Raw genomic sequence first — 19,076 nt, forward strand, 5'->3', positions numbered from 1 at the left:
GATAAGAAAAGTTAACAAATGGGCTCCATGGTCACAGCTGGCAGCGGGAGGAGAGAGGGGGACAAGAAGCTCTCCCTTCTCAGGTGTTGTCCTTGAAGAGTTAACTTGCCCAGAACAGTGACAGAAAAAGCTGCTTTTCTGTGAACTTCTGCAGACTGTGACTTCTGGGCCCCTCCCCTTACATGCTGGGTACAAAACTCTGAAACTGCCTGAACTCGGGGTTCAGGGGATTGATTGATGACAGCAAAAGCTGTGCCCTCTGAGCCTGGCTGCAGCCAAATACAAATGTTTCCTGCTGTCCTCGGTGCCTGCCTGTCTGTCCCTACCACCCCTTCCCTGCCCCGACCGGCGGGACACATCAACGTGGGCAGCGAACCTAGATGGGGAGGAATGAAGGGACAAGAGACACGAAGGGTGACAGCAAGACAAAAGTTCTGATCAAGCTGCAACTTTTATTGTTCACACAGGGGTATTTATGGGCTGGGGATGGGGGGAGCTCTCTTATCGGCAGTTGCTAGAAGTCTTCACAAGGTGAGATAGCGCAGGATGTCTCAGGGAGACAGATGGCCGCAGGGTGTCTCAGGGAGATGGATGGCTGCAGGGTGTCTCCCAGGCGAGATGTCTCCTAGGGGGCTGTTTCTTGTAACTGTCAGGCTATTTTTTGAAGGAGAACTCCCTTTTGGTCCCTGGCACTTCCCCACCTGTGCCCTGCTGTGATGATGACCAGGTGAGCTTGCTTCTGTGCACAAGACTCAGGGGCCTGGGGCCAGGTGAGGTGGCTGAGGAGAAGCTGAAGCAGGAGGCAGGAAAGGCAGGGGCCTGCGGGAGGGAGCCACCAGTAGAGTGGGATTGTCACCCACCTCCTGGTCACATTCCCAACGGCCTGCACTTGCCTCCACCGACCACAGGGACTCACTCTTCCACCCAGACCGGCCGTGTTCCCTGTGACTGGACCACATCAGAGCCACAGAGGGAACTGCCCCACCCTCCAGTAAGTTGGGACACGTGACTCAAAGTCCAGTGTGAATCCCGGTTGACGTTCCTAGTTCGGTTAAATAAACTCGGGAGCCGTGGTTCTCAATCAGGAGTGATTTTGCCCTCAGGGGACATCTGGGGACATTTTCCCGCCCCATGCCCCTACCTAGAATGAGCGGCCCCCCCAGACCCGCGGTGCCAAGTTTGAGAAATGGGGCTCCGAAAGGGGCAAGGGACCCCAAGGTCGCGGAGGTTGTGCAGGAACCTGGCAGGGAGCGGCCAGGGGTGCAGGGCAGTGGCGCCGGGTCCCTCTGCCCGCGGGGACACCCTTTGGTCACCCGCAGCTCCCCATCTGCGAATCCGCCCGCTGGTTACACGCTACCGCGCTCGGGCTGTCCCCCGGGTGGGCTCACGGGGTGGGGGCGCGGGACGTTCCCCCTCCTCGCCGCAGGTCCGCCCACCCGTGAGGGTCCTTTTTGTGCCACATTTTCCACATCTCGGTGCTTTCAGCTGGCGACTTCTGTTGACAGCGGGGACGGCGCTAAGTGCTCCTGAGTGTCCCCAACACGGGGACGGCTGTGCGCGCCCTGGGGAGGAACAGCGCGTGTCCCTGCGTGAGGGACAGTGCTGCTGGCCCCAGGCAGAGGTCGCGAGCTGACGATCTGCACTGGGCAGAGAAGCCAGAGCTGTCCCAGCTGACCCGCAGGAACCCGGGAGCCAGGGTGGGTCCTGACCACAGGGTGACAGCAACTGTGTGGACTGCGGGCGGTGGACGGGCTGTGCTGGGCGGTAGCTCATGTGGTAGCATTAGGGTGAGAAAAGAAGCCAGGCCCAGAGAGACACCAGGTCTTCTCCCAAGTCCAACTCAGAAGCCGAGGACAGGACCCAGGTTGCCAGGAGGAGGGCGCGGGTGGGCAGCTGTTGGTCAGAGGGTACAAAGTTTCACTGGGGCCCGAGGAATGACCTGTGGCACTCCATCCTGACCACGGTCAATGAGCACATCTAGTATACTTCAAAATTCCTCAAAGTAGATTCTAAATGTTCTCAGCACAAAAATAATATTCGAGGTGAGTGGATAATCAGCCTGATGTAATCACTCACTCCACAATGAATGCGGATATCAAGAGGTGACATTGTATCCCATGAAGGAATGCAATTATTATCTGTCAGTTACATTTAAAACATTTTAGGGGAACATGGGGGATTGAACTCAGGAGCCCTGGACCACTGAGCCACATCTCAGCCCTGTTTTGTATTTTATTAGAGACAGGGACCCACTGAGTAGCTTGGCAGGTAGGTCCTTTGCGAACGCTAGGTCATTTTACACCAGGGACTTGACACCTTCAGATTCAGGCATCTCCAGGAGGCCCTGGAGCCAACTCTCCAGGGCTCCAGAGGGAGGCTGTATGCAGCTACGGTGTTGCACAAGGGGCTCCTGAGCCTCTTCCTCCTGTCTAACTGGAACTTTGTATCCTGTGACGGACCTCTCCCCAGAACCCACCCCTCAGCTCTGGCAGCCACCATTTTACCCTCGGCTCGTCCACGCTCCATGGTAGAGTTTCCACATAAAAGTGAGACCATGCAGTCTTCCTGTGGCTGACTTATTTCTCCTAACGTAATGTCCTCCAGGCTCATCCATATGGTTGCAAAGTGACAGACTTCCCTTCTTTTTAAAGGTGGACTGGGGCTGGGGCTGGGGCTCAGTGGCAGAGCGCAGCCTAGCCATGGGAGGCACCGGGTTCCATCCTCAGCACCACAGAAATAAAATAAAGGATTATTCCCATCTAAACCACAACAAGCATTAGGAAAAAGATGGCGCAGTGTTCCATGTGCATGTATGCCACGTGCCCCTCACCCACTCCTTCTTGTTTGGGTTTGACCCCCAAATCTCAGGGGGGGGGAATGATGGGATTATATCAAATTAAAAGATTCTGGAAAGAAAAGGAAACTCATAACTTATGGAATAGAAGAAAATATTGGCAAACCATCCATGACAAGGGTTCATACCCAAAATATATGAGGAACTCAAACAACTTGATACCAAGAAAACAACTTGATTTTTAAATTGCTTAAATGGGACAGACTGGTGTGTGCCTGTAGTCCCAGCTGCTTAGGAGGCTAAGGCACGAGATTACTTGAATCTAGAATTTTATTTTATTTTTTGTTTTTGGAGATTGAACCCAGGAATCTGTAACCATCAAGCCACGTCCCCAGCCTTTTTATTTTTTATTTTGAGACAGGAACTTTCTAAATTACTTAGGGCCTCTCTAAGTTGCTGAGGGTGGCTTTGAACTTGTGATCCTCCTGGCTCAGCCTCCCAAACCTCTGGGATTACAGGGTATGTATGCAAGACTCCTCTATTCACTGTAGTCACCGTGTTCTATGGTGTCGGAAGCACAGGATTCTGACACCATAGCCACAGAGCAAGACATATCTCAATAAAAAGAAAGGAAGAAAAAAGTATAGTCAAAGGACATGAATAAACATTTTCAAATGGAGAAATAAAAATGTCAAACAAATATATGGCAAAAAGCTCTGCATCATCAAGGCAATACAAATCAAAACCAAAATGAGATTTCACGTAGCACTTGAAAATGGCTATTATAAAAAAGAAAGATAGCAAGTGTTGGCAAAAACGTGGAGAAAATGGAACCACAAAAGGTTGTTGGTGATGACGTAAATTAATATAGGCACATGGAAAATAATATGGAATTTCTTAAAAAACTAAAAGCAATTAACTGATCCAGCAATCCCAATCCAAAGGACTTGAAATCATTGTGTCAAGACATAACGACACACCGGTGTCTACTGAAGTATTGCTCAATGTGGCCAAGATGTGGGATCGATATAAGTATCTGTCAATCAGTGGACGGATTTTTTTTTTAATGTGGGTATGCTCCGTGGAATACTCGAGATACCGGTGTCTTGAGGCCATGATCCCCAATAGAAAGGAGAAAGAGACCCCTGGAGGACAGTGTTGGTAATGCACGTGAGAGTTCCCGCAGAGGGCGAGGCCAGGTAGTGTTCACACCTGCGCCCAGTCCTCCTCCCACACTTCTGCTTCCTCTGAGGGCAGGTGAGATGCAGCCACCGGAAGCTTTTGGTAGAGATACCTGCAGTGGGAAGCCAAGTTTGCAAAGATTGAAATACTGATGCTCCAAAGGATAGGGGAGACGCTCCCTAGCTGTGGCTACAACTATTTAAACAGTAGGGAAGAAGGGCTGGGGCTGGGGCTCCGTGGTAGAGCACTTGTGAGGCCCTGGGTTTGAGTCTCAGCACCACATATAAGCAAATAAAATTAAGGTCCATCAACAACTAAAATATATATCAAAAAATCAGGGATGAACAAGACAGGCAGGGTCTGTGTCGTGTGGCGCTTGTCTTTTTTCTTTTCCTTGGAGCTCAAATCTTGATCAGAGAAGACAAACAAGGAACTAGAAGACAATGTGAGTTCAGAACAGGAAATCGCTATGGCAACAGTGGATAACAGGTGGGAATGGCTGGGGGCACGGTGGTCCTTACACAGTAGAGGGAGAGCCTCTGTGACCAGGTGACACCTCAGCCAGTCCCTGAATCCTCACCAAAGAGTGGGAGAAGAACAACCCCAGAGATCAGAATCCAGTGCTTGGGGGAGGAAGGTGGGCTGGAGAGGGGGGGTCAGCGAGGCTCTGCAGGTAGAGACCCCCAGACTAGGGCCTAGGGTGAGAGATGGATTCTGTGGCCAGATGTCCTTTTGGCACATTAACCAGTGAGGGTCCTCTCATTTTTTCACTTCCTTGCACTAAGAAAAATTGCCTCCTGTATGCAGAACTATTAAAGTGGGGAAAGCTGATTCAGGGAGCCAAATATCAGAATATTTGGGTTTAAGACACAGACATGGTCTTGAAAGGCATGCTTTTGATTTGCCAGAGCCAAACTTTCTGGAAGAAGTAATAATGGCCCTGTTTATTGAGCATTTACTATGTGCCAGGCCTTCTCTAGGTCCCTAGCATTTGCTCTTTTACTCCTTGGAGCAGCTCAGGTGGTGTTGCTGTCCCCGTTACATGGTTGAAGCACAGAGAGGGGAATCAACTTGCCCAAGTCACGCAGCAGAGCTCAGACTTGAGCCCAAGCAGTTTGGCTTTGTGTCTCATGCTCTTGAGGGTGATTTTTGTCACAAAAGAACTTCCAATGTCTGGGATGGTAATGAAGGAGGAACCTGGAGTTAAAGGGGAAAGGGGGAGAGGGATGAGCCCTCCTCCTGCGGGGCACCCTGCACACAGTGAGGGCTGGGCGCCTGGAGCCCAGAAGAGGGAGAGGGGGTCTTCCTGAAGGCAGAAGAGGGGGTTGCGATGGGGCTGAGATGGGGACAGGAAGCAGCTGCTCTGCCTCCCACAGAGGTCCCCTACAGACTGGAAAATGGCATTCCACCTGCCCAGGGCCACTGTCCCTGCGGATGTAGCCGTGTGTCCTGCGACCCGTGTGACGCTTCTGCCCTCAGGGGTGCTTTTGGGCTCACTAAGGCGGCCGCCGTCTGCACCCACGCAGCCCTGAGCTGCGCAACCACCAGCGAATGGAACCGAGTGCGTTTCCCGAATCCTGGGAGAATCCCGTGAATATCCACCACCCACGAATATCCATCCCCCTGAAAGAGAGAAGCTGGCCAAGGACCTCTGTATTGGGGGCCGGGGCACCCCAGAGGAAGGATCTACTTTTAGGGGCTCCATAAAGCTTCAGTCTTGCCCCTTAAATTCGTCCTGAACCCTGGTCCTTTCCCGCTCAGCCCCTCCGCATGAGCCGTGGCCGCAGAATACACTTCCAGCCTGGGCTCTGGGACAGTCCACCATCTCGGATTCCAGGACCCCGCCCCGCCTCGCCACTCACAGGCAGCCCCTGGTCCCCGCTGTCCCCCGCCCCGCGCCCCCCGCTGTCCCCCTGAGCCTCCAGCGCCAGCGACAATGGTTTATTCCTGGGGACCTGCAAAGGTAGGAGGGTGGGGCCAGGTGGGTCCCAGGTCAGACCCCGGCGGGTCACTGCGCTCAGCGGCTTCACCTGCGGCCAGAGCCCGTCCCCTGCGCGCAGATCAGCCCGGGCTTCCTGCGCGGCTCGGTGTCCCCCGTGTCCCCGGACAGGACAAGGATGCACAGCGGCGTCAGCGCCAGCCCCACCTTCATCTCGCTCAGGGCGAACGTCTGCCCCGTGCAGTTCCTGCGGGCGGGGAGGGGACTCTCACTGTGTCGGGGACCCCCATCCAGGGCCATCCCCACGCAACCTGACCCGGGATCCCCCCTCCGACCCTGATCGGGCTGAGGAGCAGCGAGGGGCGCTGACGCGCCTGGACCTCTGCGGGCGTCCCCATGTCCCGGGGCCTGGCCCAGACTCCTGCCCCAGCTCGCACCAGCAGCAGGGAGGGGACTCTGCCACACACACCCCTTTCCTGGGATCCCGTTCCAAACCTCGAGCCCGTGACGCACGCGCCCCACAATCAGGCAGGGGGCGTTGGGACGAGGCCCCTCTGCACACCCTCCCCATCCCGCCTCCATGCCCGCTGCCCTCACCTGGGCCCCGCCGAGAAGGGAATAAAAGCCAGAGGTGACCTCTTCTGGGGGTTTTCTGGGTCGAAGCGCGAGGGGTCATAGACCTGGGGACAGGGCAAGAGAGGGCTGCTGGGAGGGGTCTCTCGGCAGGCACACCAGCCACCCCGGGGGAAAGTGCAGTAGAGGGACAGAGGCTGGTGTCCCAGGTCAGGTCCGCGCCCCATCACCAGGCCCCAGGAATGGGGAGGGGGAGCAGCACCTCAGGGTCTGGCCAGACCGACGGATTGTGATGGATCCCAAAGATGCTGATGGCACAGACGTTCCCTGTAGGGGAAGAGGGGACAATCAGGATGAGGTCTGTGCTGCCCCATGAGACCACCACTGTGCCCAGGAGCCTCCTCCTCCCCCTGCTGTTGTGGGCACCTTTGGGGATGACCCGGCCGTCGGGGAGGGCAACGTCCTGGGTACAGCAGCGGGAGATGATTGTGACTGGGGGGTGCAAGCGCAGACTCTCCTTTCTTGGGGGGTGGTGCTGGGGATGGAACCCAGGGCTTTGTGCATGGGAGGCAAGCACGCTCCCAGCTGAGCTATTGTTGCCGGGGACAAAGAGGCAAGATGGAAATAGGAATAGGAATCAGGTTTATTTAGCTATACCAGGTTCAGAGGGCACAGCTTTCGCTGTAATCAATCAATCCCCCTGTACCCCAAATTCAGGCAGTTTCAGAACATTATTCCCAGCATGTGAGAGGAGGGGCTCCGAAGTTCACAGTCTGCAGAAGTTCACAGAAAAGCAGCTTTTCCTTGCACTGTTCTGGGCAAGTTAACTCTTCAAGGACAACACCTGAGAGGGGAGAGCTTCTTCCCTTTCTTCCCTCCCCCTCCCAGCTGTTACCATGGAGCCCAACTGGTAACTTCTCTATCTTAGGAATGTAGACATCTCGGTGAAGCCCGGTCAAGGCCAGGGGCCTTGTTAAAGGATCAGTCTTTTTTTTTTTTTTTTTAGTTTTAATCACATTTTGCATTTGCAAACACACTTCTACACATTATTATACTGGATAAATGTTTGTGAAAAACCAATAAAGGGGTGTTCAGCACCTGAAGTGGCTGATCTCTCCCAGGCCAGTGGCCAAGTAAAATAGAGCAACAGGCAAATAGAAAGTTTAACTACGTTGAACTCTTTTGCAGAGATTCTTTTGCTGATAGTCCTAAAATCAGTTATAGTGAAGATTTCTGGAGAAGCTGAGTTAAGGTTTTCTGTGGCAGAGGGGTGCCACTATACTACATGCCCAGCCTGAAGACTCTTCTTGACGCACGTGGTCAGGAAGGGCAACTGGGCTGGGATGGCCCTAAGGAACCGCCCCCAAACAGTTATCCAGGGAGCAAACAGAAAGACTCCCCCAGCCTCACTGCCGCCCCATGAGACCCTCTTGCTGCTGCCCTCTGACCCTCTGTCCTAATCCCAGATAGATCAAAGGTCTAAACATTAGAACATCAAAGTCACAAAAACTTGATCTGGTATATTTAGAAGCATTTATCAGCAAAACACAACATTCAAAGGGTGTAGAAGTGCTGATACATTTACATAAAAAATTTTAAAACATGTATAATGAGCTAACAAAAGCTGAAAATCTTATGCTTATAAGTTTATTTGAATAAATAAGATCCACTCAACACTCTAGGGTGGAATGACAATACTATAAAGTATCATGTTTTTCTAAATTAATCAATATATTCAATACAATCCAATAAAAAATCTACCCGAATTTTTTTTCAAGAATTGATCATCTAATTCTAATTGGAAGAGTTCAAGTTGGTCAAGCACTAATTTAATATAAAAGTAACTACTGGGCATGGTGGTGCGTGCTTTTAATCCCAGCTGCTTGGGAGGCTGAGGATCTCAAGAGAAAAGGAGGATCCCAAGTTTGAGTCCAGCCTCAGCAACTTAGAGAGGCCCTAAGCCCTAAGCAATTTAACAAGACCCTGTCTCAAAATAAAAATCTCAAAGGGCTGGGAATATGGCTCAATGTTAAGTGCCCCTCGGTTCAGTCCTCAGTTTAAATATGTGTGTGTGTGTGTGTGTGTGTGTGTGTGTGTGTGTAGAAGAATAAAAATGGAGAACTCAATGTGGCAGATAGGAAAACCTGTTACAAAAGCATAGTAATGAGGGCTGGGGATATGGCTCAAGCAGTAATGCACTCGCCTGGCATGCGCGGGGCACTGGGTTCGATCCTCTGCACCACATAAAATAAAATAAAAATATTGTGTCCACTGAAAAGTGAAAAATAAATAAACAAAAAGTTTTAAATATATATAAAGCATAGTAATGAAATGAAATGAGAAATTTTAAAACTGCAGCACTGCAGCAAGAATAGGAAAACAGACCCATTAAGCAGAGCGTCAAGTCAGACTCAAGAATAGGTGAAATTTAGCATCTGATGAAGGAGGTTCCACAGACCCCGTGATGTGAACCCAAAGAACCAAATCCTTGTCCACTGCGTGCAGAGAGCAAGTCTCTCTCCCTGTGAGAGGTGGAACTGTAAAGTTAATCAGTGTTCCCATGGCTGCTGACCTTTAGCATTTCTTTGCAGTGAAATTATTCAAAGTCCTCTCTCCTAGCTCTTTTTTTTTTTTTAAAGAGAGAGTGAGAGAGAGAGAGAGAGAATTTTCAATATTTATTTTTTAGTTCTCGGCAGACACAACATCTTTGTTGGTATGTGGTGCTGAGGATCGAACCCGGGCCGCACGCATGCCAGGCGAGCGCGCTACCGCTTGAGCCACATCCCCATCTCCTAGCTCTTGTGAAGTAAACAGCCTGCTATTGTCAACCGCAATTGGTAGTCGCAGGAGAACACGGGATTGGAAGTTCCCTCTCACTGTGACTTTGTACCTGCTTTTCAACTCTTTCTACTCCCCTTCCTAGCCTGATAAAGTTCCAAGAAGGTAACATTGCATTTTTGTGACTTAGCAACAGGAATTCGTAAAAGCTCCAAATTATAAACTGGAAGACAAAAAACCGCAATCCTAGACCAAATTCACATTCAGATGATTCGGTGAAAATGTCTACAATCAACATATTGATCTAGAACAATATTTTGACTATCCAAGGAATTCCTGCCAATTAACACGTGAAATGGCAGGCGACCCGAGAGACAAGTAGACAAGGGAGTTAACCTAGGAATTCCCAGAGGTTTCCCAGAGGATCTTATGTATTCAGATAAACTTATAAACACAAGAGATTGAAGAAGAGAGGCCCAGAGTCATGGTTTATTAGAGAAATGGAAAGTTTTAACAGTGAGATGACACTTCACATCTATCTCAGGCAAGAATCAACAAGGCCAGGAGTGTTTAGGGTCAGCTGAGGTGTGGGGGGTGGAGGGATCTGTGCTGAGGGTGGGGTGTGGGCTGCCAGTGTGTGGCCAAGGAGCGATGAGGTGGGTTTACAACCCTGCAGACCTCCCAGCTCTAGATCCTGGAGAGACCGTCAGACAGGCAGACGGAGACATGCTCCCTGCCCTAGAGCAGCCCGGGTGTCCAGCACTAGGGAATTGCAGAGGGAAACGCGGCTTGATGGTTCCCTGCAGCTGGCTGAATGTCCTTAAACCGTGGCTTAACAGCGAATCATGAAAAAGATAAGAATCAGCATGAGAACTGTGAAACAGCAACATATTTGTGATTATTAACATACATCCACCCCAGTAACAAATTTGGCAAATTAAAGGATCAGGCTAGCCTCTCTAGAATCATATGGGTGGAGAGTTGGAAGAAGAGAATTGGGAATGAGTAAGTAATGTGTGGAAAAATGATGGGATCAGTCAGGAACAGAGGAGCATGGTTAACTCCACCCTTGTCACCCGAGTTTCAAAAGAAAATGAACGAATTAACATGTTCACCAGGTGCGCTACAGCTGCACTACTAGAGCTGCACTACTCGTGGGTGACTCTAGTTCACCAGCTCACACTTGGACTTTGGGCTGAGGCCGGAAGAGCACGTGAACCCAAGAGTTCGGGGCCAACCTGGGCCACACAATGAGACCCACCTCAAGAAGTAACAATATTTCAAGAGCATTTCTTCAGACGAGCCCACCTGATCATGGAGTTCAAGTGCAAAACTTAAAGACTCCAGAAGAAATTATTAAAGCCATGAGACAAGACCAACTTCATCAAATATATTTTTAATCCAATATAATAATAACTTCATCAAATATAATAACAAAGACTTCTTGGTGCTTATTTATGACCTCAGAAATAAATGGAACCGAAAACAATCCAGAAATAAACCCAACTGTGTAAATAAATTCAGCTAATTGGGAAGCTACTAGTATTTAAAGTCGTAAGACACGTAAAAAAAAAAATTTCATTAAATTCTTTTGGAATAATGAGCCCTTTAGAGAAAAAGATACCAACATCGGTTTCATAGGAAAAGTAATTAAATATAAAACACTTTCGTAAAATATTAAATATCATTTATTTTTAAAATACTCAATAAACCCATGAGAGGAAAACAAACATTTACAGAGCTCTACATGTTAATATTAGAATTTGAACTACTTTTCCAAGTATTATTTAAAAAAGAAAAAGAAACAGTGCGCAGGGAATAGCTCAGTGGTACAGGACTTGTATAGGAAGCTCAGGGATTGGGTTAAGAGTCTCACAACCTAATCGCTTCTCCTCTGCACCTTCTTGTGTTGCCTCACGCATGAGCTTTTGGGGGACACCACATCTAAACCCTCACAGTCTCCATTTTTATGCATCAGCTTGGCCCGGGGTACATACATCTTCTTAACACTCTCAAGTATTGACATATGGACTTGTTGGATGCTATTGCCTTTTTGCAAATTTGTTTTTATATTTCATCCAACCTCTACAGTCCCCTCACCCCGTCAGAGAATCCCTGCTTCTCACCTGTTCCTGGGCGGACACCATCGCACAAGGAGACCAGTTGCTCGTGGATCATCTCATCCCTCTCCCGTTTGCCACTCAGGTGTCCATTTACCGGTCGAGGCGCCCACTCTCCCACCTGTCTGAGCCTTGCCAAGGTGTGGTATCTCAAAGGAGAGGGACTCTCCAGTTCACACCTGGACTTGGGGAGCATCTCCACATTCTCCAGCCTCCCCTTGAGCACTAGGGTTTGCTCTCTGTAAACACAGGTCACGCTTCAGGAATCACAATTTGGATCATCCTTCCAGTAAGAAGAGGCCGGTTAGGGTCCTCCGTGGTATGTGACTCCCAGCAGTCTCTCTGGTGAGGCGAGGGCAAAGCCACAGGACCAGTTACAGGGAATCATCCCTCTGTGACTCCCGGAAAGCCAGCCTGGGATCCCTGCCGACGCCTGTCTTTGCAATCAACTTGCTTCTCAGGGCGAGGCCTGCTTCTCCTCGTCTCTGGCCTCCACCTCCGAACTCAGGCTTCATCTTCTCCTAAGTCTCCTTCGTGCGCATCTCTTCACCTCTATCATGGTCCCCAAATGCCATCTGTCATCCAGAAAAGAGCAGTTCACATCAGATACACACATGGTATCACCAGAAAATCTTTTTTTTTTTTTTTAGTTGTTAGTGGACCTTTTTTTTTTTTTTTGAGAGAGAGAGAGAGAGAGTTTTAATATTTATTTTTCAGTTTTCGGCAGACACAACATCTTTGTTGGTATGTGGTGCTGAGGATTGAACCCGGGCATATCAGAGAGAACAGTTGGCCTTTGGTTTTTGTTTTTTTTTTTTTTTTTTTTTTGGAATTGGCTTATTCACTTAGCATGATAGCTTCCAGTTCCATCCATTTACTGGCAAATGCCATGATTTCATTCTTCTTTATGACTGAGTAATATTCCGTTGTGTATGTGCACCACTCACCAGGAAATCTTTTGCAATGGTTCTAGCAGGGATGAACAGCTATTCATTCTCCTGACTTATTTGGGGTCACTGGTCTTGCCTCCAATGACTTACGACTCTTATGTTAGGACTCTTATGACTTACGACTCTCAGTTAGTTCTGCATCCTGGTTCAATACCCTGGTGCCTATACCATTTTGTCCCCTGATTTTGGCCACATTACCACATGCCCACTATTGCCTTTCCCATTTTCCCAGTGACTTTGCCGAGGTCCTCATGGGCATCAGTACCTGCAGCATTTATTTTTTCTTGGGATTGTGAGTTCGTAGAGCACCACAGAGAATATGGAGACCCGAGAAGCTGGCTGGTTCCTGGCTGAATCTCCAACATCATGCTCCATTATTTCCTTCAGCAGAGATCCTCTGAAGACCAGAAATCACATTTTTTTCCCTGTATTCCCGTGCCCAAGGTGCGTGCGAGCAAGGGCTGTTCCACCGAGCCTCACCCGCAGCTGGAGGAAATAATATTTCTGAAAGTTGAAGATGGCTTTCCACCATCTTCCAGGGATGATTCCAGCCTCGGGGATCCAACTCCCAGGGCTTTTCATTTTCTCTCTGACAAAAGAAAAAAGGAGATAATGAGCAGCTGCCCGAGATTTTAAGAAACCCTGTCCCTCGGGGACTCTGTCCTCAGAGAGGTTTTCCGGTGACTCCGTGGGCCAAGGATTCCTTTATCAGAGGGGCTGGTTTCCAAGGAGGTTCAGCCTGAGGACACCCGGGATGCGGGGAGACCAGGTGCACGCGGGGTGCAGCGGGGCCTCCCTCAGACCCTGAAAAGGGGGAGCGAGGGCCAGGGACTCCAGGGCCTGCTGCCGGGCTCCGGGTGTGATCAGAGCTCCTGACCGTTGTCCGGAGCTGAGACCAGGGACAGCTTCATCTCCCCTTTTGGGGACAGTAAAATAATGACACTCTGAAGCAGTTTTCAGAGATAAAAACAGTGAACCTTGGAGAGACAGGACCAAGGAGCCAAAGTCGGTTGCTCTGACAGAACAGAGGACACAGAACAAGGGACTTGGACTCAGTCACAGGGAAGTTCCTGCCAGTCCCTTGTCACCTTAGCCACATCCCCTCAGAGACTTTACTCATTTGGCAAATGCTTACAGAGGGCTTGTCACTCATCTGGAGTTGGGTGGCCGGGGGTGACGGCCAAATGGCTCTCTTTTTATTACAAAACTAGCCACGAGGCTGAGGCCAGGCTCCAGGGTGACTTGCATGCATGGGGTGGGGTGGGGGGGCACTTTGGCCTCTGTCGATCCCAACAGGAGTCACCTGTCACTGTTGTTTGTCCTCCAATGCAAAACTACTTACAGTGACATTTTGTGGATGTCTATTTGTTTAAAGACATTTCTACTCCGACTTGGATAGATAGCTTCAACTTTCTTCATCTGGATTTGAAAGAAATGGAAATGCTTCTGTGGGCCCCCGTCCCCTGTGTTTGGTGGCCAGGGGCCTGAAAACACGACCAGGGTGGGCTGTCACAGGCCCCTCGGGAAGCCCGGCTGCGCTTCATCCTAAGGAACCATTTGATTTAGAACCAGGAGGTCAGCCACAGGGTTCAGCCTGGACCCAAAGCTGCCTCCGTCCAGCCCTGCCTGGCTGGCTGGGGAGGGAGTCCCTGTCCCTAAATGTCCTGAAGGGAAAATGTGTGGGCGTAACTAACAGGAGGAGACAGGGTCCTGTGGGGGAAGCCGCTGGCAGGAGGCCCCAGGCTCATGGGGGACAACGTGCTGGTTTATAGATCCATCGTGAATAAAGGGAGTCCCCCAAAACTCTGGAAGGAGAAATGAGGTCCGGGGAGCACAGATGGACCCGTCACTGAGAAGGCACCGAGGAGACCCCAGACGGTCTTCAAAGGCAGGAGGCCCAGCGCCCGGAGGCAGGAGCGCTGAGCAGGCTTCCTGCAGGAGACCGGCCTCACCTGCTGGGCATCGCCTCCAGACAGAGGCCGAGGGTGTGGAGGGGTCAGCGCGGCCAGCAGCCCGAAGGCCCGCCATGCCAGAGCCAGGTAAGTGCTCGGGAGCGCCAGGGTGGGACAGCCAAGGGCACCGAGAACCCCAGACTGGGGAGGTGGCTTCTGCCCCAGGACAGGAAGTACAGGTGACCGGCAGGAGAGCCAAGGACGCACTTGGGTCCTGGAGGATCCATCACAGAGCTGGTGGCAGAAAGTGGTGACGTGAAGGGACAAGCAGGAGCCATGTGGGCTGTGGTCTAGAGATGGACTCCACCACCACTTGCCAGGTGACCTCGGCTGCTGCGTTATTGTCCTGGCAGGGCCACTGCAGAGCACCACAGTGGGGCGGGGGCTTGGGACAGCAGGAGTGGCCTGTGTCACGGTTCTGGAAGCCGGAAGTCCTACGTCACGGCACCGGCTGGTGGGTTCCCTCCTGGGCCTCTCAGGGCCAGTGCTCCCTGCTCTCCCAGATGCTGGTGGCTCGAAGGGTTCCTGGCCACACATATTGTCCCCATCTTTGACTCTGTCTTTACACAGGTCCCTGTTCTTTCTCTGTGTCCCCTCCTCTTCATGGGAGGACATAAGTCACTGGATTTAGGGTACCCCCAGAATCCAGGATGAATTCATCTTGAGATCCCAGCTAATCACAGCTCAAAGACTGTTTCCTAACAAAGTCAGATTTAAAAAAAATATATATATATATTTTTTTTAATTGAAGATGGACACTGTACCCTTATTTTATTTATTTATGTTTATTGGTGCTGAGGATGGAACCCAGGGCCTCATGCGGGCCAGGCCAGCGCTCCACCACTGAGTTCCACCCCCAGCCCTGAGGTCAGATTTTGAGGCGCCAAGTGGACACAAATTTGATGGGGTGGGGACATCCAGGATGGATGACTGTACTTCTCGGAATCTCTGTCCTCTCACCCCGAAGATGCAGATAGTAACCCCTACTCCCGGGAATTAAGCGGGAAAATGCCGGTAAAATACATGGGATCACCCAGCCCACATGTCAGCAGTGTGGGGGTCGAGACGTGTTTCAAGGGACAGTCGTGTCAGCTCTGCTGGCCTTAGCTGGCGCCTGGTGTGCGGCAGGACGCAGCGCCCTGCCCTTCCCTTTAGACAGGGCGGAGGGTCCGTGTGTGAAGACAGGACCAGATACGTCACCCACTGGAACGTCCTTTGACACGGCCCTCGGGGACCGTTAGGCTATGAGTTGGTCCCAAAGGACAAGATCAAAGACTCTTCTGTCGGCAGAGATGGGCACACAGCGGGACTCTCCCGGGAGCAAGCGGGAACTGACGTTTATTAACATTTCCTAGAAAATGGAGCTGAAAATGCAGTTTCACAGCAAAACCTCCAGGCTTGCGCAGGATGGGAAGCAGTGAGCTCTCTGCTGAGCTGCTGGGACTCTGGACCCCCGACGGTCCCAGAGACCCCACCCGAGGTCAGAGATGGTCAGCAGAAGGACGATGGACTTTGGGATCAGTTTATTCTTTGTGATGGGGACTGTCCTGGGCCCTGATGCTGAGCAGGGTGACCGGTTACCACGACAACAAGAAATCACTCCATCCGTCAGTGCCAGTAGCACGCCCTGCTCTTCACACCAACAGTGTGCGATGGGCCAGGAACGGATTTAAAAATTATTCAACCTCCTCTTCCTCTTCCTCCTCTTCCTCTTCCTCCTCCTCCTCTTCCTCCTCTTTCTTTCCCTCCTTTCTGCAGTGCCGGGGGATGCTAGTGATGGAACCCAGGGCCTTGCACACACCAGGCAAGGGCTCTGCCAGTGAGCTGCACCCCAGCCTCAGCCCCCTTGAGTCCCCTTCAGGATGTGAATGACAGTCTCCACCAAGTCCCTGCTCCATGGCGGCTGTAGCGCTGGGCTCCTGGGTTCCCTTAATCCCCAGCTGCCGTCAGGAAGGGTCACTTCTCCCCACAGGCTGGTGGCCAGCTGGAGTCCCACAGAGGTCAGAGAACTGGCCCCAGCCGTAGGCCAGGACGTGGCTGAGGTGGCGCTGGGATCCCGCTCTGAGCTCTGGGCGTAGTCCCCTAACTCTGTGACAATGCGCACACAACTGCCCAGCACCGATCGCACACTCAGGTTCTCCCTGGACGCTCTACTATCCACAGGTGTATTGGGGCTTTCTTCCATCCATGGCTCCTGACCTACAGCTCCCTCCCACGGCTGCCGTGACACTAGATTTCTCTTCTCCGAGGCAGGTCAGAGGGGTCCGGTCCCCCTCCCTGTCTGTCTGGGAGCTGGTCCTAAAGAATTCTCTGGTTTCCTTGGATTGAACATCCTGAAAGGGCCCTGCCCCACACCCGGGAGGAAGAGGTGGCCCTGGAGGGGCGAGGAGCATCTGGATGGCTGGCCCCGGGGTCCCCCCTGCTGGGTTGGCTTCCCATCTGTCCTTTTCGTCCCCATCATGTCTGCCTGTGCTTCAGTGGCACCTGTCAATGACGTTTCCTTAGAACCCCCCAAACACAGGGTTCCCAGAGCTTCCGGAAGGCTGAACCCGCGGAGCCAGGCGGGGCGCCCCCACTCCATGCAGAGAGAAGCACTTGTTTTGGGGACCTCACCGTCTGCACCCCCCTCTTCCTCTGGCTGCGTACTTGAATCCGTTGAAATGTCCTTTATAAGAAACGGGTGACGTGGTGTTCCCGTGGTGCTGTGATCTGCTCTGGCAGATCAAGGGAACCCCGGGAGGGAGCAGTGGGAACCCTGATGTCCCTCAGAAGCACAGAGGAAACTGGGGCTTGGGATTGGCAGGGGAAGCGGAGGGGACAGTCTTGGGGACGGAGCCCTGTGCTTGTCAGAGAGGACACAGCAGGACAGAAGTGGAGGAGCCGATGCCCGAGTGGTGTCCGCAGCTGCCCCCTTCACGCGGTGTGTGTGCACAGTGACCTGCGTTGTGCGCGCAGCAGGAGAAACCCAGCCCGACTCCGTGCCTCTTCCTCATCTCCCCTCCCCACCAGGCAAAGCAGAGCTCGTCCTCTCTGCTCACTGTCCTGAGGTGACTTGCCCACCCACCGGCACCTCCACCAAACTCTGAGTCCTTGAGGGCAGCTCCAGAGGCCCTTCCCATTTCCAGTCCCTGCATCATTCAAGGAGTGAATAAATCAGATATTGCTTCAATCACGAAGCTCACATGCCATTTTAGATTTCATTATTTTTAAAAATATATATATTTAGCGAGCAAAAGAAAAAGCTTGCTGGGTGCAGGGGCACGCACCTGTAATCCCAGAGACCCAGGAGGGTGAGGCAAGAGGATGGCAAGTTTGAGGCCAGCCTGGGCAACTCAGTGAGGCCGTAAGCACCTTAGCAAGACCCTGTCTCTAAATAAAATATAAAAAGGGCTGGGAACGTGGCTCAGTGGTGAAGCACCCCTGGGTTCGGAAGGAAGGAAGGAAGGAAGGAAGGAAGGAAGGAAGGAAGGAAGGAAGGAAGGAAGGAGGGAGGGAGGGAGGGAGGGAAGGAAGGAAGGAAGGAGGGAAGGAAGGAAGGAAGGAGGGGCTTGCAGATCTTCTAGGTGTGCAGCTTCATGCTGTGACTCACATACACACTGTGTAACGACTGTCACAGTAAATTTGATCAACCCTCCGCCATCACCCGTGCTGTGCACTAAAACTCCAGGCCTACTCACAACGGAACGCCCCCAGCCCGCGGCAGCCCTTCTCCTTCTGCTCAATACCTCTCCCATGAGCCTCCAGGAAGCCGCTACCCAACAACCGCAGCTGACCTGAAAGACAAAACCGCCCCCACCCCCCGCAGACCCTTGTCAAATGCGCTGCTCTTTCTGCAGGTGGATGAAGCCTCCTGGCGGCTGGGGGCATCCCATCAGTCGGTGACCTCGGATTTCATTCTGGGGGGACTCTTCAGCCACACTGGGCCACACCTGGTCCTCCTGTCCCTCGTGGTCACCGTGTTGGCCCTGGGCCTCCTGGGCAACACCACCCTGCTCTGGCTGATCCACGCGGATTCCAGGCTCCACGTGCCCAGGTACTTCCTGCTCAGCCAGCTGGCTCTGCTGGACACTGGATTTCCGCTGGTCACCGTCCCCAAGATGGTGGCTGGCTTCCTGCGGGGGGACAGCTCCATCTCCTCCGCGGGGTGCGCAGCTCAGATGTTCTTCCTGATGCTCTTGGGCGTCTCTGAGGGCGTCCTGCTGTCCCTCATGTCCGATGACCGCTACCTGGCTGTGTGCCACCCGCGGCACTAGGCCGTGCTCAGGAGGCGACAGGTCTGCCTGCTCCTGGCGGGGACGTCCTGGCTCTCGGGCGCGCTGGTGGCCTCCGTCCAGACCCGCGTGGCCCTGCGCCTGCCCTGCGCCTGCCCTGCGCCTGCCCTGCGGCGCCTCGCGCCGTGGGCCACGGGGCCTGCGAGCTGCCGGCCCTGCGGAGGCTCTCGTGCGCGGACACCTCGGCCCACGAGCGGGCGCTGTCTGGGTCCCGGGCGCCGGTCCTGCTGCTGCCCCTCGCGCTGCTGGGCGCCTCCGACGGCCAGTGCTGGGGGCGTCCTGCGCATGCGCTCCGCGGTGGCCCTCCAGGCCCTGGCCACCGGCTCCTCGCACGTCCTCGAGGTGGGGCTCTTCCACGGTGTTCATGGACGGTCCCCGCCGGGACAGCGTGGTGTCCCTCTTCTACAGCCTCGTCACCCCCACCCTCAACCCCCTCATCTACAGCCTGAGGAACAGGGAGGTGCGCCTGGCCTTGGTGAAGGTCATGGGCAGGGGCGGCTCCAGGTCACGGAGATGA

General features: G+C 52.7%; 1 long non-coding RNA gene and 1 pseudogene across 1 annotated transcript; one reads left to right on the forward strand and one right to left on the reverse strand.

Annotated features, from left to right (window-relative positions):
* Nucleotides 1-6,467: 6,467 nt before the first annotated feature.
* LOC144369735 (uncharacterized) lies at nt 6,468-7,008 on the reverse strand. The gene is made up of 3 exons (XR_013429442.1): nt 6,915-7,008; nt 6,751-6,815; nt 6,468-6,595 (listed from the first exon to the last, which is right to left on the reverse strand). It is a non-coding gene; the product is annotated as an uncharacterized LOC144369735 (long non-coding RNA).
* Nucleotides 7,009-14,362: 7,354 nt separating this feature from the next.
* Nucleotides 14,363-19,076, forward strand: LOC110598890 (olfactory receptor 2Z1-like; annotated as a pseudogene).

Source organism: Ictidomys tridecemlineatus, chromosome 2 (genome assembly GCF_052094955.1).
Source record: "Ictidomys tridecemlineatus isolate mIctTri1 chromosome 2, mIctTri1.hap1, whole genome shotgun sequence".
In the NCBI taxonomy this organism is placed as follows: Eukaryota; Metazoa; Chordata; class Mammalia; order Rodentia; family Sciuridae; genus Ictidomys; species Ictidomys tridecemlineatus.